Raw genomic sequence first — 19,140 nt, 5'->3', positions numbered from 1 at the left:
AACTCTGAGATTGTTATTTTTATTTTAATACATAACGTGGCAAAGTTAGTATGATAAAATTAATAACTTTGCTTCACAGAGAAAGCATTCCAAGAGATACTTCTGCTGAAATTCACCAATGCAAGCATATTTCATACCCATTAATCTTGAATTGTAATTGAAACATTCAAGATTATGATTCAAACTTAAAGTACTACTTACTGTAGTAGAAAAAAATGTAAATGGATTTGTATATGAATCATTAATTCAAGTCAGAATTGGGAATCTTGGGTCGCAAGCAGAAGAGAAACATTTTTAACTCTTAGCTTACTTGCAGAAAATAACAAAAATAGATATAACAATATGATAGAACAATTATTTTTATTTCTGATGAGACTGATATACAGCATATGCTTTAATTTCATCATTTCTTTCTTGTGATGACCTTTGCCAATAGCTCCATAAACACCTAAGGCTTGTGCTAAATATTTTATAAATGCACACTTAAATTAGGTCACCCTTATTGCCACTGAGCAATGCTTACCCAGAAAAATAACACAATAGATTAAATGCCCTTAAAACAGCTATAGTAGGAATCATTTCTATATGGAGGTGTCTGTTACAAAGGGAGGAAAACAGCATGCACTTAGACATATGAAATGCACATGGTTAGAAATGAGCAGACAAACAGCGCCTGTGGTAACTGGACTCTTCTTTCTTCTCTAAAGAGATACCCAGCACACCTACAAAAATATGAGTGGGGAGGTAGTACTATCTGAGTGCTATTCTGGATAATGCAAATACATGTTATCTCATGCAAAGAAGTTATATAAGCATGATGGAGCCCCGTGATACCCATTAGGAGTAAGAGATGCTGTAGAAATGTTCCTTCGAAACAGTAAATAATTTTATTCCTGTGGCTGGTTTCAAGATGAGAATTTAGAGGCCCACTCCAAGCAATACCTTTTTCAGTGACAATTTCTCATGCAACAACCAGAGTTGGCAAATACATATCTAATGCTTCAAATAAACATACCTGTGTGTTACATAATACTCTGTTAGTAATTATGAAATGAGTTTACATAGGAGGTTAGTGCTGTCTTAATTCACAGAGAAGGCCAATTTGTCTATTCAGATTGCAAAACTTTTTACTAGTTGTATGGTAAGCTAGTGGCAGCATTGAAGAAGGAAACACCAAACTTACTCTAGTTACTCTGCAATAGTTCATGACTGCTTTATGATGAAAGAAGACACTTTCTTTAAAGATCTATATTCAATAAAAGCATGGACTACCTTGGTATCTTAGAAATAAAATTCAGCTAGAATAGACATCAGAATATCTGCATATGTGAATTTTCTACCATCCTCATTCAAATTTTAATTTCTTTTGGGAAATCTCATGAGATTGGCTTTATTTTTCAGATGTTCAGAACTGCTCAGGTATACCAAATCAAAGCTAGTGTACAATGGCATTCTCCTATAAGCTTTTTCCCCTTTTGGTTTCACAAATTGATTTCCAGACATATGCAACCATTTCAAGGAAAAAAGAGAACACTGCAAGCTTTTGGAATGACCTTCAGCAATACTATCCAATCTATAATAACCACACCTTAAGCTACACCCTAACAATATAAAGCCATAAAAGCAAGCACAGATGGAATCTTACAGGATTAAAATCTTTGCTCCCAAATTGTTTTAAAGTTAAAATAGATTAACTCACTAGTTAATCTAACTAGACTAGTATGTCTAGAGGAGAGCAACACAATATTTGCAAAATGATTCATTCTTTCACCTTAATACATCGATAGTGGATTTCCATTCAATCAAAGCAGTATCAATGCCTACGGGGAAATCCTACCCTGTTAGCTACTTGTAATTTCCACCTAGTTATTTTTTTCTGGTGCTTCCATATTTCCTTTTTTTTTTCTTCCTCTTCCATACTTTTTCTAGCCTCTCTGCTCTTATCAGTGCTCTGAAGTTCTTTTCCTATACAGTTGTACTCAATTCCATTATTTCTTGACCTGCTATCAGCAACCTCAGACTTCCTAAGGCATCTACACATTTTGAAGTTGTATCACAATTTGGCATTACATTCCCTCTAATTTCCCCTTCTATCTTTTTAGCATCTCTTTCAGTGTGCCTTAGGCTTGATCTCTTTCACTCCTTAATCTTTCAGTGAGGCTTCCATTCCTTGTTCCTCATCTCTGTCACCTCTAATATTTTATCTCTGAGTTATCCTGAAGACACAACTTCATCATGTCTCTCTACTACTGACTCATGGATCTATCTATTTCACACCCATTTCCTTCTGTTCATACTGAAAAGTTTGTCTGGCACTCTTTGTGGCTATCTAACCAACAAATCCACATTGTCCTCCTGAAAGACTTCTTCATATTATCCCTTCATATTTACTTTAGAGGATGTGACCCTTCTTGTCATGAAGACCATAAGTTTCAGTATCACCTTTCACACAGACATCTTTCTACAAAAGAACATCCAGCATACAGCTAGTTCTTAAGGTTTTTTCTTTGTTTACTTTAGGTAAATTTGAAGCTCAATCTTCCCTATTAATTCACACAGATATTGCTGTTATCCAAGAATGATTAGTTACTTCAGCTTTACTCAAAATCAGTGGTTTAAGTTTTTTAACTTAATAACTTACTCCTCCCCAAACCTTCAAACCCCCTTTCCCCAACCTGTCCTCCCCTAAAAAATCAGAATTGCTCTTCTTGTATATAGAAGGTGGTTTCAGGTATAATTTCCTGTCCACTACTTCAGTCAAGTCTCTTGTCTCTTGGTTTTTCTCCACTTGTTTTCCTGTCTCTAGGACACCAGAATAAGCTGAGTAACTCCCCCCACCCTTTTTTTTTTCCTAAAATAAATTTGACCCACGGTGAATTGATGAAAGGAGCCTTCTGGGATTTTTTCCAACTATGCGTCATCAACCTGTGATGAGTTCTATTTGTTTCTTTTTATGCCAAGCCATCTTGTAATAGTGGTTTCCAGTGTTTGTGTTCCTGATGTCTACTTAATTGTATACATATAATGAAAAGATTGAGACCCCGCTTTTAAAGAATCATTTAACCATGGTTTTATTTGGTAAAATTTTATGCAGTAGTGCGCTGGAGAAGGATCTTGAGGCCTCCTGGGACTACCTGTTAAAGTTCTCCCAACAATCTCAAAAAAAAGTTTGGAAAGAGTCTTTTACTTCTGACAGAGTCTGCTGCCAGTCTTGGATGAGGTAAGTACTGATAAACTATACCTAAAACATGCCTTAACTTGAAGGTACATAAGGGTATTTGTCTTGAGGATTAACTGGATTGTGCAAAGTGTCATTTAATAGTGACATTATTTGTTGTTTTTATAAAAAGAATAAATTTATAAATAATAGATTATTATTATTATTATTATATTTTTAAAATATACCCTTTTGAGAAGAAAACCCTTGGTGTCTTCTAAAAATGTATACCTCCAGTATTCTTCAGACTATTCCAGTTGACTGCTTTTGTTTATTATCATAATAAAGAACAAATAGTGATGCTACAAAAGTATACTGCCTTCTGCTTCTTACCACCTATTTTAATGAATGATGCATATTTTTTAAATGCATCAATTTGTTTATAGTTCTTAATCTTTATGAATTAATTTGAAAGATAATTTTCCAAAGCGCTTCACTGATATTTGGATGAGCTTTCTGGATGTATCTCTTTTATCTAACAATGGAGAATTTATTTTTCTGTTTTTAAATAAAAAATGGAGATTATTTGTTTTTTAACCTTTAACATTGTATTTTCAATACAATGGTTGATAGAGCTAAATAGCTTTCAGTCCTCTTTTCTGAGAACTGTTTTGTACTTTGTAAATAATATTTTCTTTCATTCAGTTTATTGGCTTAAAATCCAAGTGAACAGTTTGAACAAACAAATGTGCGCCATTTGCCTTTCTCTGTGGCAAAGAGTTAATATGAAAAATTACCTTTATTCTCAGGGAAGATAAATTTTGCCTTCATGTTTGCTTCCCTATTTTCTGTTTCAAACATGTTATTTTAAATTGAAAACAGTTGTATCTCACTACGGTGGCAGGCGTCTTGAGTTGGGTCGTATGACCCCTGGGTGCAAGCAATCTGTGCGTGCGCTACTTTTTCCTAAAGACTCTCTATTATTGACCTTTCATTGCTCTTAGAACTGTGTGTGTCCTGGCAGCAGTTTTCTATGCAATGTCCATTCAGATGAAACATCAGGACATCCTACCTCTGCCGGTTTTGTACCAGATGAAGACATTTCACAGATGTACAGTATCTGCTTGCGTAGTCTCTTCAAAGAAATTTTGCTCTGCAAGATATTTCTCTGAATTATGTTATACCAGGCTTAGCGTAAAGAACTTATTTAGGGTCTAGTATCTTTGTGTCTCTTAGTAAATGCAGTGGGGCTAGGTTTTGCTGTGTTTCATGAAAGCCACTTCCTGCTGCACCTATTCTCCCTACTTCACACCTTAGAGTATGAAACATGTAAGGAATGTGGAGGAACTCTGTGAAGTTTTAGTCCTTGAACTTCCCAGCTAAGTGAGCTACAGAAACCATAGATTGTTTCAGGTTTCACATGGTAAAAATGAAAGCAGTCCCGTCATTCATGCACTGAACCCTGCGTGATTTTAACAATGACCTCAGAACTTCAGCTGTATCACTGCTGTTAATAAAACTGAACAGATTTACAACTCTCTTTCTTGAAACAGATTTTGAGCAAATGGTTGCTTAGAGTCTTTGGACTATAGGTTGTGTTCAACTTTAGCCCTATGTAGGTGATCTTATTTGAAAGAAAAATAATTCCTTGTTCTATTTTCATGAACCAGGTGGAATTAGTGTAGTGGCTGTTAATTCCTCTATACCCAGAGTACGCCTGGTAAAGCTCACACAAGAGACAATGAAAATATGTTCAGTATGTCCTACTCCTCTGTTGAAAGACTTTTATCATTAATTAAAAAAAACAAAACCAGCACTACCACCAACAAAAAAGGCCAAAAGCACGCCATAAATAGGCACAATACGAAGATTTCTTTAGAAATGCCCGCTCCAATTCCTAGTAAACCTTTTCTTTCCCCATAGAGCTTTTTTTGTTCTTTCTTTCTCTTTCAGTACATGTCAAATATAGAAATATAAGCAAACACACAGAGAAATTTAAACAAGAGGAAGGAGAATGTCTTTGGTTCCTTTTATGAATTGCACAGCTAGAACAGTTGTAGACTGTTGTTCAAATTTGTTTCCAGAATTGACAAGGTTGCAATGCCCGCTACAGAATCCTTTGCAGCCTGTCCAGAATCAAGTGAGAAAGGAGGAGTCTGCAAGCAAAGTGGCTTCCAAACTTTCCAGGTTCCAAAGGCCCAAATCCATGTTTTAAATGTCTCGCAGGATTACATTGGCACCTTCTGATCAATATACAAGAAAATATCTACTGAAATGATTATACCTCTTGACTAGTCTTACATTCTGTTTTGGTGTCATGGAATTAGATGCTAACCAGCACTAATTGTTACTCATGGTGGCAAAGGAGATGGCAGCCATAGGATCAAATCTGAGGGAAAATAAAATATCTTCTGGCTAATCACAAAGAGAAAAATAATCTTAGAAACCAAATATTATTAACTTTGGTATAAGAGACATTTTCAAACACTTGGTATACTTTTATAATTGGGCACAGTGAAAAAAATTAATTTGTTAACTAACATTTCTACAATACTATGATCTTTCCTCGCAAAAATAAGTAAAAGTTTGTTAAGGCTTTCCTTTTATGTGTATTTTCAAAATGTTAGCTCACTACTCCGTATCTTTCCATGACTCCATCTGAGGTGGAGAGAAAGAGGTTATCTTTCAACAGCTTCCATCTGGATAGTTTGTAGACATTAAAGACTTTGACTCATATATAGAATGAATTAATCTGGGACAGCTGAAACAGTTTCCATTCCTGCAGTCTGCCTTCCCATCTCCTGCCAGGCATATTAATGTGAAGTATATTAAAGTTAGTGCTGGTTTATGTTAGCATAACAGTCTGTAAACTAAGATCGTTCATCAGCAGCCGTGCCTTTCACAGCCTGCTCAGACATCCCTGCTGTGGGAGTGTAAATTTATGGCAGAGAAGTGGGATGGAGAACTGGGGATGGTAACCACTGTACCTAGACAAATTTAAACCAATGCTATAAATGGCTCAGCATCTGCAGCAGGAACAGAACACCTCCTAAACTTCATTGTAACTGGCATGTTCAGTTCAGAAAACAGAGAAGATGGCTGGCTGAGTTTTTTCCTGGACATAACAGGAACAGCTATATTCAGCTTTGTTACGGTGCATGCCTTAGATTATGTTCTTGAACCTCAGGGCACGCAAGTTTAGCTAGGGCCACTGACTTACTCATGTCATGTTTTTCTTTTTCCTTTGCTAACACTTGAATTTAATTTCAGCTCCCTTCCAGAGATATAACTCTTGGAAAGCAAAACTTCATAGACTGGTAATAGAAACTTGTGAAAAAATTAAATAAGAATGATGAACCAGTGACTAGAAACATAATAACAATAAGTCTGTGTTCAGAGAACTTGGGAAAATACAGAAATGCCTGGGTGCTATATTGGGGAGTTCCTGAGAACAAACTTGAAATGCTGCTTCCAGTATACCTACAAAAATATAGATTTTCTTTCATATGCTTTCTGAGAACAGCTTTGAAGAACCAAAAAACAAAAGGCAATTGGATGTTCTTATCTGTATAACAAAAGGTTAAGCAGTATAATTTTTGGAACCCTTGAATATAATGAATGGTGTGTGAAATATACTTGCCATAGCTAACACGTCACTATTTCTGAGTGAGAAAACAGCATAAATACCTGCAAATGTTAATGTATTTTAAGGAAATTACTATTAAAACAATATGAACTTTTCGTTATTTTGTCAAACCTATAGTAAAGCAACCTGGAAAAACCTTACCTATGTCCTATGAGTGACACACAACTCTACTGACAGCATTAGAAAATATATGCAGCTATATAAACACTATACTGTATACGGTATCTGTTACTTTCAGAAGGTACTGAGTTACCCCACTATAAGACCTTTTAAAATATACAGGTTGTGATATCCATATGGAATGGTAAATTAGTAGTAATTATTATTGGAAGAAACTTCTAGACTTACATAAGTAATGAAGATAAATTTAGTGTCTTTTTGGATATGTTCGACAAACTTGTTTGAATTCTGTCTGCAATTACAAGGAAAATATAAGATTATTTTCTTCTTTGAAAATCAAAATGACTAGCTACCTTATTATTTATAATTTTAATTTATTTCTTAGTTCAAACAGAATGCATGTTACCCGCATAAACACAAGTACCTGAAAAAAACATATGTCTAATTTTAGAGGTGAAAATAAATTAATACTTGATGCCTGGTATAAAAATCCACTTTTCAGTATGTGGGAAATAAAAGATATAGAGACAGGGAAAATAAAAGGGAAGAGGAAACAAAGGGGAAAATAAAAGCTATAGAGACAATACATACTAACTAAATATACACCTAGGTAAACAAGATATTATTAGACCACCATTGTACAGATAGAAGAGGTATTTTGTTAAATCTCCTGACAAGATTCTCATGACTGTATAGATTGTTCCTTTGTTTAATGTCTTTATTTCAAAGCTATATCTAAAACATGTTTGAGGCCGGCCGCTAGTGCACAGCAGACAGTCTGGGGACACAGAGATCCTCTTCAGGACAGAGCCTAGTGATTCGTGTGCTTACTCCCTGACAGTTATCAGCTCCACTCTGAATACTTCCTTTCAAACTTTTATGGCAATGTGAAAGCACCATATGGATTTTACAGAGGAAGAGGCTGATCATATATCCTGCTGAAGAGATTCAGCATGTCTGCTGGAGGGATTTCCTGCCTCAGCCAGCCAGCCTGCAACTGCACATCTCCACCACTTATGAGACAGTAGTTTTCCCTCAGATCTGCTAGGTGACTGGTTTGTATGGGTGTCCTTTAACCTATTTCAGTCTAAAATCGCAAAGTTAATCTAACAAGCAGGGTTTTGCTAACACTATTAGTTTTGACAGCAACAAATAAGGGACAATTTGCAAAGCAGCTTAGCAGATAGATTGGAGAGGATGAAAACCTCCCAGTGGACATAGTGACAAGCAGCGAGGATGGAGTAATCTTTCACTGACACAGCTGCAGTGGGAAGAGGACATGTGATCAAGTCCTGACTTTAAGAAAAATAAAAAGCCAAATCAAACAAAACCAGCTTTGCTTTATTCTTGTGAGGTAAAGATATTAAGCAAAAATGAGGTTTGCAACCATAAGTTAGGAGTTTAGGATTTTGCTTCAGTAACAGCAGATTCAGAAGGCTTTGAAGCCAGAAGACGCCATAATGTCATCCACTCTGATGTCCTGTAGAATATATATCTTGACTTGACAGAAAGGGAATGACTGAAGGCAATGATTCTGCAAAATTCACATAGCATTTGGGAAGCTGGCTTGCACATTGCTGAAAATGGTCACTTGGTTTTGTGAGGAGTCTTGGACACACACAAGTGAAAAATTAAGTGTTTAAATTATTGTCTCTTTTCAATAAGGATTTACTATAGAAAGGTTAGATATATCCTGAATTTGTATATTTTCTTCAAAAGCCTGTTTTTGCAGGAAGTCCAAAATGTGCAACCATTTGCACTGTTCGTATCTAAAAAGGGGTTTTCAACTGCTCTGTTGATGTTTCATCATCAAAACACAGAGGTTAAAGCTGAATATTAACCTGCTTAATTGTGCATATTTTAGCTTTTATACCACATAGGATACTGTATGGGAAGTATCCTGCTGTTCAAAGACCTCCATAATACTGTGCACAATAAGGAAGGTTAATGACTCTAGAATTTCCTGGCATTTGCCAGACTGAAACGGACCTTTAATGCAGTGTTCATGCAGGTTTTGTTGTGTGAAAGATAATGTTGTGGGAATTAGGTCTGAGTAAAAGAATTAACATTGCTTAGCCTTTTAGGAAGTGCCAGGAAAGTGTTTGAGATTATGGCGAAAACAGGCAGAGTGCCACTTTGTTCACAGAGCACACCACCAACGGTACGCTGAACTCTCCTGGTGTTGGACACAGGGCCCTTATTTCTCACTGAGGATTTGAACCTCTGGAAAATCTTGCCATTGTTCCACTTCACTTGGTCACAGCATGACCGATCAAAGCAGTGCAGAAAATAAGCAGCCAATCATCAACTTCAAGCTTTTGATAAAGACTGGGTTTTTTTCTTTTCTTTTTATTTTTTTTTTCCTGGATTCAGATGTAAACCTGACTTTAGCAAAACAAATTTAACAAGTGGAAAAGTGTGGAGTAGACTAGCCACTGTTTTCAGTTCCCGAAGTCAGTGTAGAGGCCTAGACGTACGCAAGCTGTTCTGTCTGAAGCATATGGCCTGGTGTGCCGCTTTTACAGATCCAGCATATTTTGCATTTTTTACAACATGACATATGGGTTATGTTTCAATTTTTTTAAAGTCTTGTAGTTCTAAGGAAATCTCTGCCTCTGCTGTCACCCACAATTGGGGGATAGGAGACGGGGCGAGCCAGACAAATCAGAAATTCCTATGGCTCCTTGGAAAAAACACGACTGTTGTACCACTAAGCAATTAACAGACACTGTCCTGCAACTGTTAATGTAACTGAGGGCTGGATGTTGCCCCCTATCAGGTGGTCTGCCGCTGTGAATACCATTTATCCTTTGATTTACTGAGTATGAGTGGTGCCCAATGGCTGAACTGAAATGGTCTCCAGGTGATTAAAAAGCAGAATTTTGTACCACTAACACAAATAATCTGAATCTGAGCTTAAAAATATTGTCAGCTGCTGCTGTGGTGGCAGATATCTAAGCCAGTCTGCTTCCCCATGGATTTTCACAGTGTTCCCAGGACATGACTGATCTTTATGGCCTGTATACTGTGAATCTGAATAAAAGGGGAATAAAATTAACTAATTCAGCAAAAGCTGACATTATTCTAATGAAATCACATATGAAAATTTATAACGGATCACATTTGGCACTGCCACAATTTGATATAAAATGTTACAGTAACCTAGCTTTGCTGTGACCTAACTACTATCTGCACAGTGAATCTAAACTGCTTGGGTTTCACTGTTTAACCAAATAATTTCCCTTTCTCTGAAATGAGGATTCAACAATATGTGAAGTAAAGTAAAGCATCTCAAAGGAACACTTGTAAGGCGAGTGGGAAGACTTGCAGATTGTTCACACAGGACTTAAGAGGTAGAAATCACTTTCAAGATTGAACATGATTAACAAGTTTTGTATGAAGCACACAGTCCATTTGAAATCAGTCAAGTAGAATTCACCTCAGGCTCAGAAGGTTGAACTGATTTGGTGGGACATTTCCGCTTCTGCCTAAAAGGCCTAGTTCTAAATATGGTAATGGGAGGCTCATTTGAAAACATGACCAACAAATTATTTGGAACTTTTTTTCAGCTCCAGTGAGGGTCCGTGGCACTTATTTCAAAGTTTAAGTGAGGGTCATTTTATAGCCGCCTTATACAGGAATTTTTTTTCTGTACCCCAGTATTAGCCTCTGTGGTCAAGAATCACAATTTTAATAGCAATCAATGGATTCATTTCCATGTTGCACTGCTTGTCAAATATGAAACTTTGTGCATTCTTGTGGTGTGAGAACTGCAAGGTGATATTAAGAGGTTCTGTCGCACTGAGGACATATAAGACAGCATTTTTAACAAAGAAAGAAGGGTGAGTATTTTCATTAATATATTACTACATAGGGAACCTGATTTCAACTTAAATTACTGATAAAAGTGTGCTTAAAAGAAAGAAAAACCAGAAAGAATTATTATTTTTTTAAAATATCAGACTTTCCCCAGGATCTGCATCCCGATTTCCTGATTTATGCTACTTCTGATGAGTTGGGCAAAGGAAAACAGCCAAGAAATTAATTACCAAAATCTTATACGTTACGATATTGCATGGGAAAATGTGCTTTTCATCTTTTTAATCAGCTTACTTCACAGTAAGGACCAGAGTGAACTTGAGCCCATTTACAGTTTTGGATTGGTCGAAGTAAGGCTACTCAACACAAAGCAGAAGTGATTCTTGAAAAGTATTTCTGCTGCTAGAGTATGTTAAATTAAATGATATTTACTGCCTGTCTGTAGGTCTGTATGGATAAGTAGAAAAGGGATAGCCACCAAGTAATATCACTTAAAACAGTTCATCCCTTTAGAGATTCAGATGGATTTTTTAATATCGTAGAACTAAAGGACTGTGAAGGGCAGGGATAGGGAGACATATCCCTTCCCTCTCTCCCAGTGCATGTGTTCAGTCCTGCTTTACCTGCAGAGTTGTGTCTGTGTTGTTCTCATCAGCCATTTTGTGGCCTCACAGAGCAAGGATATTGTCCCTGAATGTTATAAAGGCATGTTTTTCGAGAAAGGAGTGAGTTCAGGAGTATGCTTTTGCAGTACAGTAACGTGGACCATAAAAGACCCCTCAGGAACCCTTAGACAATGCAGCACTGTACAGAATTTATTAACTTATTTATTCATACATCTACTCCTGGACTAAAACCTAACACCTCTTCTGCTTCAGCACACCACATGATAGTATGAGAAAGTGTAAAGGAAATATAGAAAAAAGTGAAAAATAAGGTTGTAGCCCTTATGAAAAAAAAGGAACCATTGAATCTTCTGTTACTTTTGAGCTTTACTGCTCATTTGAAAGGCAACATAAATCCTAAATGAGATTTTTTTATTCAAGACAGATTCAATGTTTCTTATCAACAATGGTGAAATTGTAAAATTTCTTTTTTTTGCAGATATGAAAACTAGAGAAGTGATAGTGCGTCATGGTCCATGTGAGAGATGCATCAAGAGGTTGGAGAGGCTTTCTAAAAGCAGGCAAGCATACCAAAGAAAGCTCACCCTTGCTCTCTGTAGTAGTCATGTTTTGTAAGGCTCTGGTAAAGGCAATTTTCAAAGTTAAACTCTGGGTGAGATTTGTTCCAGATTTTACATAAAGATTGTCATGTAAAGTTTGTTAAATGTATTAAAGCATGAAAAAATCTTATTTTGTCATAGCGTTATATGAAATTTTTACTGGTTTGTAACTCAGAAGGAAATGTGATCAGGAAGTATTTCTACCAACATTTTAGATAATACAAAGAGCCAAAAAATTATGAGTTTTGAAAAGGAGAGTTGGAATATGAAGAAATACCTCAGAAAGGTAGGAGGAAAAAATAAGGAATAGAATAATAAGTTACTGAAAGCACCAGTTATATTATATCCATCATTAAAATAATATCTATTCTTCCTACACTGTTAAAACTTCTACAGATCTGAAGTCTCATGCAATAATAGCTAAACTAAGTATTTCACGTGTTTCCACTTGAAACTGGCAGATGATTCCTGTATCTTCTGACCCATAACTTATTTTTATTCTTTTTGTTTTAAATACTTGCCTTTCTGCTGTTATAGTTCAGCAGCTCAAATATGGGATGAGAGTTTAAACCATGAAATCCAGTTGGATACTTAATTTTCAATGAAAAAAAAATACAAAATTTGTTGGAAAATTGGGCTTTTAGGTTGAGCTGTAACTCTTAATGAACCCAAGATAAATTCAGCCAAAATTTGCCAGAAAGCAAACAAACAGAAATTTGTAGGTAATTTCTACTAAAACTTATTTTGATCTTTTTAAAGCTTTGCAACTTTTTATTTTTAAATAGCGCTCAAGATTGTCCTCAACAGAATGTGACTAGCTAAAAACAGGGAAAACAAACGAAAAAATATTTCAGTTTTCAAGTCAAATGAACATTAAGTTGATGCAAAATTTGTAACTTCATCTTTTGTTGAATTTCCATATCCTTATCCCAAAATTTCCGTTTCAGTTTAACCTCAACAGATTTTATATATTCCAGTTTTTATTCCAGCCATCAGTCTGAAGACTGTTACTGCAAGGTGTGATTCCCCAGTTTGCCATTTTTTGTGTGTCTCTCTGGGAAAAGCACTTTCCTTACATCAGAGTCACTGATATTTGGATGTAGACACAATACTACGCATTTATTTCGCAGTGTTTCTAAGTTTTAAACAAGGTTTGCAAAGGAGCTTTTGTTTCCTCAGGATTTTTCATTGAAAGATCAGAAAGAATTATTTTTTTGGTGGATCAGATATTTTCTCTGCAAGATGTATTCACTTATTGGCTTCAGATAAAACACTGGTAAGTACTACTTGGACTGCAAATGCAATCAATTGCTGTGTGAGTTCTGAGTTCAGCCTCTGCCGGGCTCAGCTTCAATGATTTTGCTGACTTTTAAAGATAAGTCAAGTATTATTCATGGCTTAGGAGAACATTGACAAAATCTGTATCTTGCAAGCCAGGAGGCAGAAAGACAAAAAATGAATTGTGGGACAGGTGTTTCTTGTTACAGTAGGGCTAACATTGTAATTGTTATGAATGTGAGTAATTTCACATCAGTAAGGATTCAGTGAATACGGATATAATTTATTTTTTGTTGGAGCCATCTGGTACAGCCATAAAATAAAGCTGGAAATAATAAGAGGACAAGAAAGGATCAGATTTGGTTTTTAGAATCCTAATATATTATTTTAAATTTAATTTAAGCCTGATGGATTTGCAGTTAGAATAGACGTGTGGGTTAATGCTCATGAGCAGCATGCACTGTTGATTGTTCTTTCTGTTGGCCTTCAAAATTCAAGAACAGGTTTCCACAGCTGCTGAGAACCACATCTTCTGTAACATTAGTGCTGTCTCCTGCTTACCTTGCAGAAGTTGAAGTTGAGAAGAATGGTGTTAAAGTTTCTAACTATATTAAAAAAAGCACACACTCACAGGCAAATATACTACCATTTGCAACTCAGAAAGAGCTGAAAAAAGTTTTTGTATGGAGAACATGAAAGAAATTATGTATTTGTACTTTGACAAGGTACAAATGAACACATAGAAAATAGTAATACTGAAAAATTAATAGAATCTTGTATACAAACCATTCAGAACTAGATTTGTCCCCTAAATTATGTGTAAGGAAGGATGTGCTATTGATTGTACAGAAAATATTGCAACTATGAAATCAAGCCTTATTTAAGACTAGACTGTACCTTTTTTGCTAGGTCATGATAATCCCAAGCACAGGAACACCAGAGTGCTCAGCAGTCTGCTATTGGCACCGCCTGGCCTTGACTCCAGGCCCTTCTCTCTCCTGTCCCAGTTAACAATTTTGTCTTTTGAACAAAGCAGAACAGCATCAACAGGAAAAATTGAAAGCGGTTCGTAGACAATCTCTTGGCATAGTTGTTAATTAGTTCTATTTGTTAGCCTGAATCAGGCAGAATATAAATTTAAACCATGACTGCCTACATATCAAAGGTTACCACTTAACCATTACTCCTGTTCTTCACCCAAACAAGATTCCAGACCTAAACAATCCCATTATTTCCCTTCTCAAGCAACTGCGGGAACAGAGCATCTGTCTCAGGCTTTCCTTCCTGGTTCTTTGGCAATTTCTTGCCTCTCTGTACTACCCGTGGTTGGCAGTTCAGGCACTGAGAGCATAGGACAGCTGTTTTCAATTCCTCCTCTTGGCACTGTAGACTACATCTATACTCATAAATTAAACATTCCCAGGACCATTCTCAGCACTGAGGCCAGCTGGAACAGAGCATCCCACAACCATGCTATTGCACTCTTTCCCCCTCCAACAAAGGTGACATCATCCAAGCTGCCTAATAGGACTAGTCCTTGGCATGCTGTAACTCCTGACTGCATGGCAATTGTCTGGGAGAGTCATAATTGACCCAGAGCCAGAACTGCACCAGAGAGTTTCTAACAGCATAGATGATTATGTTCCGACGGCTGGGAATGTTCCCTGCATGATTCTAACATAAATGCAGTTATATCATTCTTTGCCAGAAATAAATGGGAATTGCAAGGAAAGTCTTTCTTAGCTCTGTGTAAGTATGCTCAGATTTACTACAGCCTAGTAAGGATTAGACTGTAAACATGGCGTTCCCCAAATCCACTGAGTTTCTATCAAGCCAGTCATGAGAGAAGTTTCTGTTACAAGAAGCCTGGCAAAGTGACAAGCAATTGAAAACAAGGTCCTATATGTGTGTTCGAGCTGGTATTCCATTAATAGGCATCCTACAGTTTTATGTTTGCATATATAAAATGCCATTTTCCTGAAAGGCTCGATTTTCAAGTCTACCAGCAAAATTTACACTTGCATTTTTGCACCTGCAACTTATATTATGAATGCATATCTGGATATTTGTAACTCTGATGAGTTCATTGTTTGTGAAAATTATGTAGTTGAGACTTACAAGTACTAAATTTTAGTGTATTTCACTCCCCTCAAGATTGAATGTTTCTGTGACTCATTAGTTTCAGCTAGTTGTGCAATTTCACAGCTTGTGCACAAAAATGGAAAATATTAATTAGCAATTTTCTCATTGTTTGTTTAAGAAAAAACATTACAGACTACTTGAAATCGTCTTCCAGGTTTCCCTGTATTTAGTCCAATGTGCAGAGGAAAATTGCTGGTAGTGTTAGAAAGTATTGAAAAGATTAAACATACATATCTAGCCTTGAGGAGTGTAAATTAACATGTTTTTAATTGATTGCAATATTCAGGGAAACATTCCTCAAAGAAAATTAATTTTAGAGCAGCATATTTTGACAAGCACATGTGCCAATTTAAAAATCTGTGATCAGCTTAAAATAGGTTTTAGAGACAACAAAGAACTGTTTATAATAGTATAAGGAACTAACACTGTCTTAAAAGCATGTTTTCTCCAGAATTGATTCACACAGTATATAGAAATCCCCCATAACCTTTCAGTCTTTTTTCATAGAATTCTGAGGGGCAGATTTTAATCTCAGTTACACTGATGTGAATAGAATAATTCCTTTAAGATAGCAGAGTTACCCATAATATATACCAGTGTAACTGAGAACAGAATTGAGCATACAAAGCCTTGGTCTAAAAGAAAAAGCCAATTGGTTTCAAACTGGGAACACCAAGGGACTGCTTGCTAGGCATCCTAATCAATGGCCCCTCAAGCACTGAGAGGAATTTTTAAATGTTCATTCACATTATTTTGCTTTTTCATTCTTTCTCCCTTTTGTATTCCAGAAGTTTCTTCTCTAATTGACAGAGGTTATTTTCTATTTATTTTTGTATGCTTACGTTAATCTCACACAGAGCACATAGAGATGGAATGGTACAAATAAGCCAACTGTTGCTTGGCAAAGCTGTTAATGTAGTTTGCTCTTATTTATTAAAAAGACAAAAGAATTCCCCAGAATTTATTCATTAACAACAAGCAGCAGCTGTCATCTTTTATTTCTGAAGGAGTAAGTGCTTAAAAATAGGGGAAGTGGTGCACCTACTAGAGCAGCAGGAACTTTGCTGCAGTCTGGAGTTAGATATTTATGCTCCTGCAAATGCTACTTTGCTTGCCATTTCATGCTAAGTAAGATCTCTTCCATCCCTTTGCTGGCTTGTATGAATCTCAGATGACCTTCCCTTGCCATGTCTATGGGAGAAAGGAGGTGCTGTCTCACAGTGCTGGTCTTAATACTTGGCAACATAAGGAATTTTGTTTGCAGTCAAAAAAGCCCACACAAAGGCAGAGTCAATGTTACCCCCTGAAGAACTGAAGCATAAATCCAAAAGAAGTCCAAGAAATTAACCTGTCCTTCTGTCTTGGCCCTTGAAAGCTGTGGGATATGAGCAAGGATTGTCACAAGGACAAGCGCAGAAACATCTCTCATAGTAAAATGGAGTCTTACTTAATCTAATTTAAATGGAATCTCATGTTATCTGACAGCAGAGTCTGAATGTTCACTTAAATAATGTGGAATGATTCAAATTTCTTCAATGTGCCTAAATGTGCTAAATCTTCCTCAGTGTGATTTCACTCGGTGCAACTCCTGTGTTTTCTGTTCTCCAGGTTGAAATAAATGGAGTTACACCACAGATGATACTGAGGTTATTATGTCTATATCGTAGAACAGCTGCATGAAGGATAAATCAACAAACACAATGTTCTCCATGTGCACGATCCCATAAAACTCCATTTCCAATTTTCCTACAGAATAAACAAGCAACAGATACGTGTTGATTTACAAAAAAAGAATAAATAACATAGAGCTGGATAAATAATGTATACCAAGTCAAGCATTTGCAGACTTCTCTCTTTCCAGTTTTTAAACAGTGTCCATAAATAAATGGATTTTACCAATTTGCTCAAAAAAAAAAATATTATGTATCTGTTAAGAACTGGCGATGTGCCTGACATCAAGACACAAAAGACACCTTGTTCCTCATGAATATTCAGTCTTGCTACATACAGAGGAAACAGGATGCACTGAGAAGTCAAAGGGAATGTATAGGGTTGGCTCAAGCAATCAAGGAAAGGAAAAGGAAGGCCAGAGCAGGGTGGAGAGCTGCAATAAGGACCTTGGAAATCTGAGCTTGTTATTCCTTGCTGTCAGTGGACAGAGGTCCGCGCATGGTAAGTGAGGGAGAACGACAGCTGCTGTACAAGAGGACTGCACACTTGAGATGTTGGTTGTTTGGGCTGTTAAAGATGCTGCAAAAGCCACCCCCAATTTCTAGCAGCATCAAAAGAGAAGCCTGATAGCCTCAGCAGTCTGACACTGGGCACTTGTTTATTTTGCCTTATCTCTGAGGCTCTTCTTAGACATAAATTAGAGTAATTTTTTTTTTAACGATCTTGTCAGTTTTGGCCCTGTGCTAAGTACAGTACTAAGTCCTGAACATGTACATAATTGGTGTACTTCATAATAAACAGATGTGACCTTCTTCTGCTGGGTTGTTGCATGCCATTTCCAAACCAGAATACACTGTGAACGGCAGTGAATATTATGTTCAGGTCCATGACAAAATGATATTGCTACACACCTTCTGGATTCAAAACTAAATTATATCTAAATGGCTTGGGCCAGTGCAACACAAGTAAAAGACTGTAAAAACAGAGTCATTTAATTCAAGGTCACACAGCTAGTTACTGATATACCTGGGAGTAGTAGTCATGCACTCTGACCAGAAGTCAGCTTAACTGCTAACTTTTTTAACACAAGTAAAAACAAAGGTTTGCTTCTTGAAATTTCTGCAGAAAGCAAATAAAAAGATTTGAGAACACAGTTGAAAAGAAAAATCTAACCAGAAATTGTCAAAATGTTTGCAAGTAATTGCTCGCTACTCATCTTGATGTAGTCAGTAGTCTTGTCAACTATTCAATTTTATGTCTGCTTTTTTTTTAATCCAGTGGGATCAAAGACAATTTAGTAAGATAAGTGTGCTATAAAAGACATCTTGACCTTGTTCCTCAAAGCTGCATTTTATAAAAAGTAACAACCATCTTTTCTGATTAATATATTCTTACAGTAAATAATACATAAATTACATTTTGAGTTACAAAAGAACAATCTCTGTGCTCATTTGAAATTCAGAAAACACACAGATTATGCTTTCAGGTGGCAAAAGCTCCAGGGTTCCCTGGCTGTCTTTTGTGTTACACAGTCTTGTAGAGTGCTAAGGGCTGACAGATGCTTATCAAACATTCATGTAAACACTGCTACCAAAGCTTTGCTTTCTGGTACTGGCTCCCCACAAGAGGGTCAGCATGAAACATAATTAAAGGAAGGCCAAAGTTAGAAATGTCAAGCCACCAGCCTTTGCTATGTTAGAGGACTCACATAGTGTTCTCTCCAGTAAAGAAGGATAGTGCTAGAAAAAAAGAGAAAGATACAGAAATTAAGGATTAAGGGTGCAATTTTTGAAAGTGCTTACACATTTCAGAGCATGTGTTAAAAACACATTTTCTCCCAAGCTACTTACATACTTTTTTTCAAAGCGTCACCAGAAGTCTATAGATAAAAAGACCCTTTGCACTCCAATGCCTGACTTTAGACTTTTGGATCATACGGAATATTTTTACACTAATATTTATTGGCAATAAATCCTAAATAATTTTTTCATCTGCATACCAAAAGATAGGAAATGAAGCATAACAAAAGGGGTAATTCTGAAGGCACTGCAGTCACATTCAAAGCCCATTGAGATACTTATT

Source organism: Phalacrocorax aristotelis, chromosome 9 (genome assembly GCF_949628215.1).
Source record: "Phalacrocorax aristotelis chromosome 9, bGulAri2.1, whole genome shotgun sequence".
Taxonomy (NCBI): Eukaryota; Metazoa; Chordata; class Aves; order Suliformes; family Phalacrocoracidae; genus Phalacrocorax; species Phalacrocorax aristotelis.
This window is presented reverse-complemented; position numbering follows the sequence as displayed.